A 15,561-nucleotide genomic window follows, 5' to 3' on the forward strand; every position below is an offset into this window, starting at 1 on the left:
AGCTACTTCAAATATAGCCTATGGCAGCTAACAATAAATAAAGTATTAAGTTTTGCCAAGGAAAATAACAGCAAAAAAAAAAAGCCGATATCATTTTTTTTTCTGTGGGAAACCAGAATATAAAATTGACTGAGAACCATGTTAGCACCCAACAAAATAGAAAACAATAACAAATTGCCACAAGTCGGGGCACTTCCTCCTCCAACAGGTAAATAAACTTCTGTTGACACAATGCACAGAATAACTCTCTCATAGCTTATTTACTCCTTCATAAAACCCAACCTTGGCCTCTGACAGATCTTGCGGAAAGACGGCTTATTTAGACATAAACAAAAAGAAGCAATGTTACTATAGGCTGCAAGTATAGAAGATCTAAATCCACTCTTAAAAGCAGAGGTAGAAGGCAACACATGATGGCAGTTTCTACACCAACTCACAAGGACATAGCACTACAGAGCATCGCAGCACTTGGACTCCTGAAGCCATTCTTGAATCCAAGGAATTCCTCCTGTTAAAAGTTTACATCAGAGCAGACCAAAAGAAAGAGCTTTCTTTGAAAGCTGGAAGAGATTTCACCAAAAGCTGAAGAAGCGTTATAAACATTTACTCTCACAGCACTCAGTGTTGGGCACAGAAGGAGGAATTGCAGGAGATGAAAGAAAGGAATTAGTAAAGGAGAGGGTGAAAGCATAAGAAAAGACCCAAGACAGTAGAGAAACTATGTAACCCTCGAGTGAAATTAGCTGTCCAGCCCTAAAATACCGCTACAGAAAGTGAATACAGTATTTCAAGACAAAATAATCTGCTTCCACGGTGTGGCTTCCATGCACACATTTGTGTGTTTTCCCATATGGTGGAAGAAAAAGAAAGGTGTGTTCCCTGCACTTGGGCTGATCCCTCTGCTTGGCCTTCTCCTCATTTCCTGCCAGAAGGTGGGTTCCGGGCTGCTCCAGCCCTTACAGTTAGGCAGCAAAACATCTGTTTCATGGTAGAAGGAGAGCAGGAAGGGCCACAGACATCTGAAACTCTCTTGCAGTTGCTGTGGGGAAATGTAAGAAGACAAACTACTACGATTCAATATAGTAGTTCAAACATTCACGCAGGTCCAACATCATTAGCAAATTAATCCTTTTGCTGTGCAAGCTGACTCTGGATTTTGCATTCCTGATGGCAGATTAAACGAGAGTGCGATCTTCTTTCTTTCCCTGATAAATGCACACTTATTTCAGGTCTGCACACTGCCCAGCTCAGTTCCTGTACACTGGGTCTCTGTGAGCTCAACTTCTGCACTCCTGCTGTGATGGCCTGGCCCTGACCTCCCACCATCTCCCCAGCCCTTCAGAGGCAGATTATTGGCTTAGAAGTGGAAAACATCCAAATGGCCCGAGCAACTCTGGCCTGCTGCAGAGGTTTGCAGCAGGGTGGGAACAGAGGGAACTGGGTGGCACAGACACACCTGGCACGGTGAGCAGAAAGCTGCAGGAACACATTTGCATTGTGCCAAGGTATCCCAAGACCTCTGTCATCAAAAGAAGTGGCCTGGAGTGCTGCAGTGACCCCCAAACTCACATTAGTCTGATGTGCCCTTTCCCAAAGTCCTTTCTTCACGACTCCAAACACTTTGTCCCTGGAATTCTTCGAGAAACGTGGAGATGTGGTACTTAGGGGCACGGCTTAGCAGGTAATATTGACAGCAAGTGGACGGTTGGACTGGATGATCTCAGAGGTCTTTTCCTACGTCAGTGATTCTATGATTCTCTCTGCCTCCTCCATGCCACTGCTTAGCAATGATGTACCACACTACTTAGATCTGGAGGAATTAGCAACACAGCTGGAAAGAAACCTGACCACACTGCCCCGTCCTCTCCATGAGGGGAGTGATGCTGGCCAGGCTGTGCTGTAAACCAGTAGGGCCCCAATTACAAACGGAGGTGCTAAAATATTATGAATCAAACTCCAGAAAGTAAAACCAGTGTCTCCTGTAAATGCTATTAATGACCACCAGCAGTATAATTTAAATTCCTTTTTAAAGTGGCCTCAGCAATAAGGTAGGGAGAATTATTGATACTTCCACGCTGCAGGGAAACCAAACAATTTTTTAAAAATAATTCTGGAGTCATTCTGACATGAATGATTTATTTCTGCTGAATGCAAACCACTTAGTTTAAGGTGGCAAACTTGAGGCAGCTTAGTGGTTATGGCGCTCTCCGGAGACAAGTGGCCTTTAGCACACATCCACCCTTGATCTGGGTATGAAAAGTGGCTCAAAGCAAAGCTCTCCTATCCAGAAGTGCACTCTCACCACAGCCCCCTCAGTGACAGGAAGGGCTGCAATGAAGACACAATTATTTAGACATTTCCCTCCCCCCTGCAGCAAAATTCCCTATTAAAAGCATTCGCCAAATTAATCCAGTTCTGAGTTGAACAAAACTGCATTTTTCAGAAAAGAAAATATCCTCATGCAGAGGAGAATGAAACCCTTTAGTGGTTCTTTCTTCCCACAGGCTGAGAAAGGATATAATTCAGAAATTTCCCTGAAGTATACAGACACAGACCTCTTCAGGGCCAGCACAAGCAATACAAAACACATTTAAGAACAATTATAAAAGACTTCCAGCTTGTTTCATTTATGCTCCGAGCACACCAATACTTTAAAGTTTTCTGTCCTCTTTCTCCAAAAGAATAGCTGAGTTGCCAGTGTATGTTAAGTGCTACAGCTGTATTTGGTTCTCTAATTACACGAATCTCTGCCATCTTCCCTGTGCTGAAGATAAACTATCATCTTAGTTGAGATGTTCTAACTTGATTTACACAGCTAGTTTACCTAATTTTCCAATTTAGCCCTTCAAGATAAGGAAAGGCAAGATGCATTCAAGAGAGTCATGCTTAGGCATAACGAGCATATAAATGAACCCTTCCTCAGTTACTGTGGAGGACATTTTAAATGACAGACAATGCAGTGTGTTCTGCCCGTAGGAAAGTGATCCTTTGACCTTAGTTTGCATTTCAAGTGAAATGAAAAGCAGAAGAAGAAATGGGAGTTTCTGAAGAAAAACTTATGGTGCAGTATTGTAGATTTTTAAAAGACTGTAGACCACGTGCATTGATGGGATCTTGTTTGATTTCTTTGAAGAAAAGTAGAAGAGTTTTTGGTTTCTACACACAGGTGCAGTATAGCTTTGATGGTGATTCCAGGGACCATAACTGAACTCACCCCCAAATGGTAATAGTACAACCCTCAGCTGGGGAGAAGTGCGAGAGGTAAGAGGAGGCCCTTATCAAAGAGCAGACATGACCCAACTTTTCATACCAACAGGGCTGTCTGGGCTGAGCTGTGGCTCGAGAAGCTGCTCAGGCTCATGTCCACTGCTGCAATGTCAAGAGCCACTTGACATCGAGATACCAGGATGCAATATCAAGATGCACATATAAGGAATGCAGGCACAAGGATTTCTGTGTACAACTTGCACATCTGTGTCAAACAGATAAAGCCCACAGGCACAATTTGAAACTGTCCTTAATAAAGACTGAAAATCTCTGGCATCTTAATGAACAGGGTTGTGCCCTAAGTAGTGAGCAATAGGACTGCTGCTGGAAGAGCAACCCATGGCCTAATACATCACACTGTCAAAAAGCTTCTCCCATTATTCAACTGAAATTTGCCTTCTCTTAAATTTCATCCCATTACTTCTCGTTACACCCCATTGTACCACTCTAAATAATTCTTCATAGCCTTGGTGTTTACACCCTTCAGATATTTGTAGATTTATATCTCAGCCACCCCATTTGTCATCCTTTAGCCAAGTTATCCATATTCAGCTCTTTTGGTCTTCTCTCATAAGTCAATCCCTCAAGCTCTCCTGTTACTTTTTTTTTTTTTTTTTTTTTTTTTCCCTTGAACACTCTCCAATTTGTCAATCTCTGTTGTAATGGGGTGAAGCAGACCTGAATGCATTACACTTACTGTGGTTACCAGCGATATGTTTTGAGTTCCTGCTGCTTGTTCTCTATAGAACAAACACCCAAACACACTTTATTTAGGTTACCGGAAGCAACAGATTTGCAGCATTCTTACAGTCACCTACTGATTCCGGAGGACCCGGGATCCTGGGTAAAGGCTCTTCCTAAATCTCTCCTTCTCTTGTTTATTCCCCCAGGCAGTCTAGGGTGTTCTACTTACTTGAATCCTACTTTGAAATGCTGTGCTGCTGTTTGAGTGCTCTCCACAAGTCATCTAGTAACTTCACCAAATGCCAAGTCTACATGCCACTCTGCTCCCACCCTCACACAAGTCTCTCTCTCCATCCAGGAAGCCACACTGGAGCCCTCCCTCACCATCTGTTGCAGTTGCCTACAAGGTGCCCTTCCCAGAGACTTTCAACCCACAAGGAAATGGAAGACCACACCAGGGCCTTCACACCTACGCACCGGCTGGGCTTGCATACTCCTGTGCTAAGCCAAATTCTTTGCTTTTAAAAACACCTTGGATGGTTACAGAAAACACAGGGCCCAGCAGAAACCCAATGCAAACGAAGCACAAATGGATGACATTCCGCCAACACCTGCATCTTCATAAAGCCGCCGCTGTTCTTCCCCCTCCAGTGAACACATCCGACTGCACATTTCCTCCAGAAAAGTCATCTGGACAAATAAGAGGAGCGCTGCTGAAAATAGCTGACAGGGGTAAAACCACAACTGAACCGACTCCCGGCTGTGCAAGCACAGGCCTCGCAGCAGGCTGGAGGCTCCGGAGAATAACCGTGGGGAGCAGAGCTTGGCGCCGGGGCAGGCGTCAAATCCTGCTCCTGTGACGAGGGCAGGACCCTCAGAGGGAGGTGGCAGCTTCAAACAGAGGAGCAGCCCCCTGACCTTCCCAGCCCATGTATGCTCATGGCTACTGCTTGTCTGTCTGCAAGGGGACTGTGGCCGCCAAGTGTGCTGGCCAGCATGTGACACCACGGTCTAAGCTATCTCCATTTTGACACGATAACCTGTAAACCTTTGGGCAGATGGGCACTTGGTTCTTCTCAACATGTTCACTCTGTCCCACATCGACTACGCAGGACTTTGAAAAAGAAAATTGCTTTTTAATAGCTACACAAAATAGCTTTTTTAAAATTAAAAGGTTACTCTGCTGCAGACCATCTAATATGAATGAGACACTATTACAGGCAAGAATGAATCTGCTGTTAAAATAAAGATTGCATACACACATGCCTATAAGCCCAGCTTTGTACAGACAACAACAAAGTAAAAGTCTCCAAAAACTGTGACAGGCGCTTGTGTTCTGAAGCCGCGTCAGAAGCAGTATGAAAGCCAGGTGGGACCTATCAGCTCCAGCTCACAGCCTCTCTCCCTAAAGCAGAACAGAACAGTGAGGAAGGACAAAAGCTGACCCCTCAGGGAATAGCTAAAGAAAGCATCCAAAAACACACAGCAAGCTCTGGCAAGAAGTTTGCATTTGCCATCACTTAAATTAGCAGCAAAGGAATCCCCAGGAGGGAGGAAATCTGGACTCTGTCCAACATTCAAATGCGCTGTGCGAGGAGCTGTGGGGGAAAGAGCCACACACAAGCACTGTGGGTTCAGAAAAAGCCAACACACATACTCCAGCAAACCCCAGACCTTTCAGTGGGCAGGAACGTGATGGTTATTTACTGACTTGACTATGTCACCAGGTGTCAAGAGAGAAGTTTACTGTGGGTGAGCTCAAATTGGAATTGCCTCTGTCATTTTCAGTCATCGGTTTGCCATGAGATGTCTTCAGAATACAAAGGGCTTTTATACGTTAAATATATACATATATCTTAAAGCTTCTCAAGAGTTTAAGATCACTAACATTTTCTAAAATATTGCAGTTGGTGATGTAACAAAAATAGCACTGTGAATTATTGTCTTGCCGTCTTAACGACCAGAACTGCTTTCAATTCCTCTACCACGTGCAGATCCCTCTGACTTCCAGAAGAAGAATCAAATGGCAAGTCAGCAACCATTTAGCTTATGACAGAAAGGATGGTGCTCTACACCTCCGTAACAGCCTGAAGAGTTGTGACATACTCTGGATGAAGTCCTTCTAAAACACCTAAACAGATGTGTTTTTCTCCACAAAACTCCTTACTAGGTTAAGAAGTAATTCAGCCATGTAAATTTAACTTAAGCTAGTAAATCTAATAACATCATTCTAAAAGCAATAAAACTTTCAGACCTTAATCCTTTTAATTCACTGTTTATCCCCTTGGCACCTAGACTATTTTTATTCTAGTCACTTTTGCTGTAATAAAAAGTTAATAAAACAACACAAGTTGTCCAACAGGTTGCAGAACTAATGAAGACTGGCTTCCTACAGGTTTGGTATCTGATGCCCCTTCTGTCCCCCAACAGAATTGATCCCAGCCCCCAATGGGCTGTCTGTGAGGCTGTTTCTCTGAGTCTTCTTCATGTCCCTTAAGCCTATGGGAGCCAAGAGGGAGTGCATGGCTGTGAGGTCGATGTGCTTTTGCACTCGCCACAGGTCTGGCAGAGCAGAGAGCTCCTGATTTTACATTCCAGCCTTCTCTTCTCTAGGGCACTGGCTGGCTCACTGAAGATCAATGACTTTAAGGCAAAAAAACAGATTGTGAACAATCTATGATCTCCCTATATGACAATGCAAACGTTTTGCTTTCTATTATCCACCCTGACATTGCTAATAACCAGAGCTGTAACACATCTATGTCCCCCAAGTGCCCTAGAAGATAAGATGAGCTTTGCAGACCCCAGGAAAGGCTCTCACAGATAAGAAAAGGGCAGCAAAAGCACTGCTTTCTGAAAAGCCCCCTGGGAAATAACCAAACTCACAACCACTTCTTTTATAAAATAAGGAGGTGTGCTTCAAGTAGCTTCTCATGTCCTCCTATGACAACACCACAAAAGTAAGGTTCATCACAGCAATGCAAGTCCCAAACTCACTAAAGATTTCTGGTTTATAGCAATTGCCATCAACAGCCCCTACATACTGATATGCAAACAAAGCACACTGCATCAAACATACCACTTGTCTTTACATAGCTGCAGAGTAAGCTGCCCCTTTTCTCTAGCAAAAGCTCTGGATGGTTTTAAAGCATAATTCCTTGTTCAGCATATTAGCATAAACAGCTTACAGTGGTCCACATGGGTGGGAAACAGTAACATACTTGGGGTTGAAAGAAAGCCCTCTCAGCCACACTTGACCTCCCAAAGCAGCCCTTGCTCATGAACCTTTTGTTATGAACCTGTGTTAGGAAGAACAAACATCCTCTCTTGATGACTCTTGATAGTCAAAGCTGCAACATTTACCTCTATTTCCAAGGATCTAAGTCAAGCTACCCTCTTGCATATACCTATTGTGTGAAAACACTTGGTCACCTACTTCCCTGCCCCTAGAAGAGGGTGTAAAACGCTGATTCAGGGCTTCATGCTTTCGGCCCTGCACAATCGTGCTCCAAACAGACTTGCACAACACCTTTACCCACAGCTGCCCAGGGAAGCAGGGAGGAGAGGGCAAGCTGCAGCACTGCATCTTAAAGCATTTGGAAAACCGTATCTCTGGGATTTCTCCAGAAGATGATACAGAGCTCTTGGAAACTACAGAGAGCTCAGAGCCATTCTGTGAGATACTAAGGGCAGGTTAGTGCTAAAGTAGCTGCACTGACCCATCACCAAACTTCCCTACCATATGTAGGTGACCTGTCCAGACAAACAACAGTTTTCTGTTCCAACTTCTCATCTTAAAACCACAACTCTGAGTTTTTTGGATGCCTGGGAATTGTACCACAGACTCTCTCAACTGATCCACTGACTCTCTCAAGGGAAGAAAGCTGCATTCAGTTGCTAGCAGAGAGGAAACTTACCTTGAGATTCCTCTAATTTATGGGTATATCATGAACTCCTACCTATCTTGTCCCAGTAAGCGACACTAGCCTAAGATCGAGCAGTGTTAGAGCCTTGTTCCAATCAACAATGCTCAGAACAGAAAAATGTCATTTATTAATTAACAACTTGTTTTGCAAGTAGAGGCACTGATTATGGCTCTTTTCTCAAGGTTTTCTTTTGTCTCTTTAGCTCAATACTACACGGCCCTCTCTCCCTCACCACCGTAGGGCAATCTCTCCCTGTTCTCTGGTGGTCTCTCCTGCAATATCCCCAAAGGGAGATCAGGATCTTCTTCACCACAGACAAAGGCTAAACATCTCAGCTGGGCAGGACACTGTGCTTACTGTCCCTTAGGCTGATGTGTCCAGTGCTACAGTGTCCAGTGATGTCCCTTGCTACATCGCACCACTATTTATGCCACTACAACACACCTAGCTGCTGTGCCCAGTTTGAGCCCCCCAACAAACCCAAGGAAACTGAGAAATGAGGTCCCAGTTACAGTGGGACTCATCAGATTGATCTGACAGAGTCACAGCCAGGTGGAAACCCCGCACTAGGATGGAATGGTGTCAGCTTTCCTTCTGATCACTGTGCACCTCATCATTCAACCATTGCATTTGCAATTACACCTAAACATGAAACATGAACTTTCTATTCTCGTCCACTTTTCAGAGGAAGCTAATAAATCACTCCTTTCTCCAGAAGACAGAATTCCAAGCCTGACACCCAAGACACCGGCTGGGATCCAACCTTTCAACAAGGACTGAAATCTAGGATTTTAAAAGAATAAGAATGGGAACTTATCCAGTGCACAGCACGGCTGGCATGCCTGCAGGCTGGGACATCAGTTGGCACAGCCTGCACCAAAGGTGGCTGCGGGAGCACCGCCTACAGCAGTGAGGCTCAGAGAACTACTGGCTGTGGGAGCTGTGGAATACCCGCTCCTGGCAGTGTAAGCCAAACGTAATAGAGTTGTTGAGCAAAAGCACTGTCTGCCTCCTGTCTCTGCTGGAATCAGGAGCAGCCCTCCTGCAGCCGGCAGCCCCAGGAACTGCTCCCACAGCAAGCACCCTCACCTTTGCCACTCACAGCAGCACAGTGCCAAGCTGCAGTCTCACCTCTTCTGCCACCATGACCCCAGCACTGCAAGCAGCAGAAGGAGTGATACCCCACTTTCACGATATCTCCTGGTTTTACCAGGCAGTAAGGACCTTTCAGAGGCAAAGTCTGTGGGAGCCACCCTCACGATAGCAGGTACCCAAGGGTCTTGGGTCAATTTCTCTGGTGGCTTTCAGTTTGCTTCTTGCGATCTTGCAGACCACAATGAGAGACACCAGCATTTTCAGCTTGTACTATTCACACTATGCTCTAATCTAGTTTGCATGTCCAGTCCTGTCATTAGCTGGAGGAAACATCAATCCAAGACAGTAGAAAAGGAGGAGTATAAAAAATTGTTTCTGGAAACAGCAATTCTAATGGCAAGTGTTTGTTATCTAGACCCACAACTGAGTAAAACCGAAACACATTATACTCCACACACAACATTTTTAACCATATGTTGAATCACTGGTGAGCTCCTGATGGTAACACACAACATAAGCTGAAATATCAGCATCTAAAGTGCCTGATTTAAAGCACGAGGGGCACTTACACAGAGTCCAGTTAAAATCACTGCTGCAAGTTTGCAGGGAAAGACATTCATGTGAGGTGATAGGTATGGGAGAACAGAGCCCGAGTCTGCATGGGAGAGGGAGAGAGGAACACTCATTAGAAGTTATTCTGTGAGGTTGACTGGGGAGAAGATTATATAGCTGGGAGGAGGACTGAGACAGCTAAAGAATAACACATGGTATGCTTTCAAAACATACAGCAACATGTGACATTCGTCTGCAAGTCTGGCGCTGAGGAGCCTGTGGTCTGGCAGCAGTGAGAATTTCTGCTTTTTATTTCTGAAATCATCACAGGCATGTGAGTTGAACCCCCCACCTAACAGTCTGGAGGGAAGAACATAAAATCAGATTTTTACGTACCGTACTCAGTCAGCCGTTGTTCTCAGCGGATTTTATCCTCCAACTCAATTCCCACATCATTAAGTGATGCTGTCTCTTTAAAACACAATGCGGCGCTGTGCCAAAGCCTGCAATAAGGATCACTGGCACCAAAACAGTCAAAGCACAGAGCTTAATTCTCTCCTTAATAAGACAATTAAAGAAGAGTATTTGGATACAGCAATCTGCAAGTACCAACACAGAGAACTGATATCTCCAAAGGCATGTTGATCTGAAGGCTTTATCATAGAGCATCTGTCGCAACCAGATGCCATCAACACCTGAGAAAAGTGGGAAATAAAGTGGGTTAATGTTGCCGTGATGCACACAGAGATTTGTGCTGTCCAAGTTTCCACTTCCGAACATGCTAGAGGGGGCATGATAAAAGCTGTCCTTTTGCTACGATGAATGCCTGAATATACACGGATGAATTAGGTACACAGATGAGGATGGACACAAGCGATTGCCCATATGGTGGAGGCTCCTGACCACATCCGCCTCCAAGTTTCCAGTCAAATAATTCTCCAGTGTTTTCTCTTAGCAGGCTTCACCCCACAGAGCTGAACCAAAGCTAGAGCAAAAGATAACCACAGTGATATAAGAGCTAATTAGTCATTTGATTAGCTGGCGAGAAGGCAAGGCATTGCAGTTCTGTGACCTAAAAGCACCACCAATGACCTCAAAACTCCACTTCAAGGATGTACAGAAATCTGCAGCCCACAGAGAGCAAGGAAGAAATGGATGATATCTAAACTCCATTAGCTCACAGGAAGTGTTGAAACGGAACAGACGCTGAGTTGAGGTATGACATCCACAGCACTCAGACAGAGAAAGAGCACCTGAGCACTTGGCTTGAACTGCACTGACATTCATGGCCCAGTCTGGGGGGGAAGATGCAGGGCCATGTGATATAGTGCTCCCAGAGTATGCTGCCTGGCTTGTGGGAAGCACAGACCTCATCCCATCCAGCAATGGCATATAACAAGAGGGGAAAAATAACACACAAAAAAACGCAGCTGTCCTGCCTTCCTCACAGGAGACACAAACTCCAGGCACTCCATGCCAGCAGAGAGCAACAAAAGTCACCTAGAAGAGGACACTTGAGCAGTCCACTTTTTCACTTCATCTCCACAGAACTCCTGGTAGACTCCATGAACCTGCCTGTAATTCCATATGTAGCGATATGAAGGGGGTTGAGACCAGCATGTCTCCCCTAGGCTGCAAAGTTGAATCTTCAGCAGCAGACAAAGACACCAAGATGGGCAGGGCTATGGGTCCCACATTACTGCATCTCTGTCCTTCAGCCTGACAGCTGGAGCATGTCAGCTTCTGACTGTACCCAATGCATTAAATATTTCCAGCCACATCTCAGGTTGTGCCTGCCCAGCATGTCATCATGTGGTGTGGATTTACCTGTGGGTACCTGAGAGAAACCAGCCCAGAATGGGCAGCACAGCATGGCTCTGGCTCACTGTCAGCAGGTCCCTCCACCAAAAAGGCCCTGCCCATCCCTGGAGGTGCTCAATGTCATGTCAGATGGGGCCCTGGGCGGCCCAATCTAGTAGCTGGCAACTCTGCCAACAGCAGGAAGATTGGAACTGGATGATCTTTAAGGTCCTCTCCAACCTAAGCTGTTCTGTGATTCTACGATCTCCCCTCCCCAACAGCTTGGATGGCATCTTGCTTTTGAGTATCTCTACCCTGGGAAGAGATTAAAGGAAGTGAATGCCTTGGCAGAGATCCTTCTGCCACCTGCACCACTGGAAATGCCCTCTGGAAAGTAAAGGAGGAGGATCTCTCACCTCGCACGCTCCATCCACATCCGTCCCTTCGGTGCAGATCCAGACCTGCCATTCACCGCCCACCACCAGTGTTCTTTGTCCCAGACAGGTGAACTGAGCTCCAGCACCAGCAAAGTTCTCAGTGTAAGCCCAATGCATAGTTTAAATTTTAGCAAACCCTGCCAGAGGCCTGGGAGTAAAATGCAGAAGAAAGGACTTTTTCTTGAACGCAGACTGCGAGAGCTGCAGCGAGGAAGTTTCTTAGGTTTATTGAGACAATGCAACCACAATTTGTGCCATGGTTTCCCCTTAATTCTCCTTTCTTTAAGTGGGGAAAAGACCCCAACAACAAACACAATAAAACAAAGACCAAACAATTATTCATGGTTTAGGAACACGCATAATGCACTCAGCCCTATATTCCATCACAATTTTGAGAAAGGAAGAGCAAAGGTTGCAGCATAGTTACTACAGTCTACAAAGGAATTCTAAATTTCCCAATCTGACTTGTTGTGAATTGGAGCAAAACCTCTAAATACTGAAATTGTCTATAAAAGGAATTCTAAAACAATCACTTGCAGTCTACACTGTACTGCAACAGCATTCCTTGCAATCAATATATATTTCTAAATTCTGACTAAAAACTTATTTCAACAGAAAACCTGCATTTAAGTGCAAAATAGTGCGCTTTAACACTATAAAAAAGACCCATCTCTCTTTTTTTCTGCCCAATTTTTACAAATACGACCTGATTTTGCAAGAGATTTTAGCACTGATGATGCCAGGTACTGGAATATGACTCCATCAGCAAGCTCTAGTCAGGAAATACCAAAGCTATGGTTGCCAAAGCAACATAATTAACTTGATCACGGTACGTACACCGTGCACCGCCTCCCAAAAGGCCCTTTAATACCCAACTAATGGCAACCTCTGGAATGGCACATCAGGATTTATTTCTCCTCTAAGTTCTTCAAGAACACAACCCAGAAAAAGGAAAAGTTTTCAGAATTACCAGGAGCCAAAAGTAGCCCTCTGCTCCTGGCCAACAGTGCTGGGGACAATCTTGCTGTGAATCAACTTGAATCACTAATGGCTGTAGAAGTCACGGAAAATCACAGTCCAGTTGGGTAGAGCAAACACTTTACAAAATGCTTCACTTTTGGTTCACGTGTGTTAGGAAATTTAAGAGATTTCTTTCTTTTATGGCAGAATTGATAATATTCTTACTAGCTGGGCAGGGAGGCCCTGAAGTTGATGCTGAGCCTTGACCTCGGGGCCACAGATTTCCAAACCTGAATATGCTGTCACGAACTTAACACATATAATGTATCAAAAATCAGCTCCCTCTGTTCATCTGGAAAAAAAAAAAAAAAAAAAAAAGGGAAAAAAAATGGGAAAAAAAATTGAGTGATGGGCTTTTCAGCCTGTCATCAGACCACAGTGACCTCAATTTTTTGAGAAATAAAGTCAAAATCTATTCTTATCTTCAGAGATTCAAGATGTATTTATGTGTCAAACTTTCTCCCCCTTGTCCTTAGCCTTTGGGAAGCGCACTAAGAATGATATCAAAGCCTGAAAATCCTGCGATCCCATTCGTGTTCACCTGTGACCTGGGACACCCGTAGCTCCAACCAGCTTCCCAGCTCATCCCCACCACATGGTGCAGAATGCAGATCGGGGAGCAGCTCACAGCAAGCCCCATGGGATCAAATAGAGGCCACTTTGCATAGGAAAATCATATCAACCTGCTTTTTTATATATATATGTATTATATATATATATATATATATATATATATATATATATATATATATTTTAGGCAGAAAAAAAAACCAAAAAACTTCGCTCTGGCAGTTTTCTGCTTTTCTATAAGCCTTGAAAGATGTTTTACCAGCATCTTGCTCTCCCTTACACACAAATATTTGATTATTCTCTTTGAAATGTCTCGGTAACATCTACACGAATAAGATGCTGAATGCAAACACTGATTGATTCCTTCTTAGCCATCAAATGTGCTTACACAGCAACTACACAGAGCAAATGCACACAGATCTCACATTTCACGTTCAAAAATATGAACGCGCCGTTTTTTTTACTCAAACATAATGAATGAGCTTAAACATTACAACTTGAAATTATTAAGTAAATCATGGCACCTGCAAAGCTTCAATTTGCATAGCATTAATTCATGATGGCGTGTAAAACAAATTCATCACTCTCACTGTATTGTGGTCTGATTTATGTCGGAATTGGAAAAAATAAAAATCATGGGCACAAAATTATGTTGACAAGATGTATGTGCTCCTCGGTGCTCCTCGAAGCCCAAGGTGGTTCTTTTTTTTTTTTTTTTTAAGCATCAAAACAACTAAATTATGTGAAAGAAGGCTGGGAGAAAGCATCTTTAAAAATGAGTAACGCGCTGGCGTCACACGAACACACTCTCCCGTTATTAATGTCAAGCATGGTGAAGATACTCTAGGAAATCATTACCATTCATAGCTACTAACAGCCATTAAATTTCAATCAATTCAACTTAACACAAGTGTACTTCAGTAGCCCTTACAGTTCCTTACAGGGGTGGCTCAGAAAGTCCTGTCTGACTTATGGCATTGTCCGCTGCACAATGAAGCACTGCTAAGGACTGCTCTGAAAGGCTCTATCTTAGCGTTGGGAGCTGATGCTCTTTTAACACTGGAGCAATCAACAGACCTTGCTTTTAGGGAAGCTTGATACAAGGGGCTCTAATAGGAGGACTCCCCAGGTCAGTATGAAGCAATAGACTGAGCTCAGATACGGATGCTGCTTCCCAAACTGAAATTTGGTGAGATGTTTTCAAGGCTTTTTCAATTAATTTTAGTAACTGAATCAATGTGCTTCACATAGAGCTTGACAAATTCTAGGTGATCTCCTTGCTACAAAAGAACACGATTATTAAATATTTTGGATGTTTAAAGGAAAAAGGATTTAATTTCCAGAGGCACAGTATTTGAAGTTCCCAGTAATGAATACAAGCCACCAAGCTGTGACATTACGGCATGTCCTATGCATCTGAATGGCATTTGTAACACTGGATGTTTTTTCCACTGCTCTTGCAGGCATTCAGCTGTGCAGCTGAGCATCCCTTCCGGAGCATGGGGGGCAGCAGGCAGCCCCACACCAGGGATGTTTGTCACTATGTGGGATGGGTGAGGGAGGATGACCCTGTAAAGCCCATTACCAGGGGTCTGAACCCATACCATGTTCCACTCTGCAGTACTATATCCCAAAGAATGCCTGTTCCTCCAAGGAGATTTCATTAGTTTCATCTGAATGAATTATCTACAGCAAAATTCCACATTTCACAGTGCATTGAAGTCTTTTTTATTGCTCTTTTTTTTTTACAAACAGGAGCTCAGATTTTCCCAATAGGACGCATCCTGCTGGGCACAAAGTCCTTCTGGTGGATTTAGAGGCAGTCTGAGATTGCAGGTGTGCATTCCTACAGGAGGGATTGACACTTTGTGCATAGAAAAAGCAGATACAGTCACAGGTGTGCCATCCCCGCATCTGAAATTGCTAGCTCTGACACAGATGCCCTTCTGTACCTTTTAGCTCATCCCTTAGAAGCATCAGCATTGATGACACCACTTACTATTGAAGTGTTTGGGACTATTGTGCAGAACTCTGGGGTTTTCCTTCCTCTAAGACTTTAATTTAGAGTAGTAGTGAAGTTCTTTGGAGTCCAAACACCCAAAAAATCTCTCAGGCAGATACATACTCAGTTTTAACTCATTTCCCTACACTTATTCATGTTAAGAAGGTCTTTATTTAAAACTCTTCCAGTGACAGGATCAGAAAGTGGC

General features: G+C 44.1%; 1 protein-coding gene across 10 annotated transcripts in view; it reads right to left on the reverse strand.

The window, feature by feature from the left end:
* Window positions 1-15,561, reverse strand: part of GLI2 (GLI family zinc finger 2) — a 193,428-nt gene that overhangs the window by 156,937 nt on the left and 20,930 nt on the right. The window contains exon 1 of one of the 10 annotated variants that reach the window (XM_048953318.1): window positions 9,921-9,942. The exons of the other annotated variants lie outside the window; for them this stretch is intronic. The gene's annotated coding sequence lies outside the window, so the exon portion shown is untranslated. Of the gene's footprint in view, window positions 1-9,920; window positions 9,943-15,561 lie in introns of those variants that run through there. 10 annotated transcript variants of the gene reach the window in all.

This window comes from Lagopus muta, chromosome 8 (assembly GCF_023343835.1).
Source record: "Lagopus muta isolate bLagMut1 chromosome 8, bLagMut1 primary, whole genome shotgun sequence".
In the NCBI taxonomy this organism is placed as follows: domain Eukaryota; kingdom Metazoa; phylum Chordata; class Aves; order Galliformes; family Phasianidae; genus Lagopus; species Lagopus muta.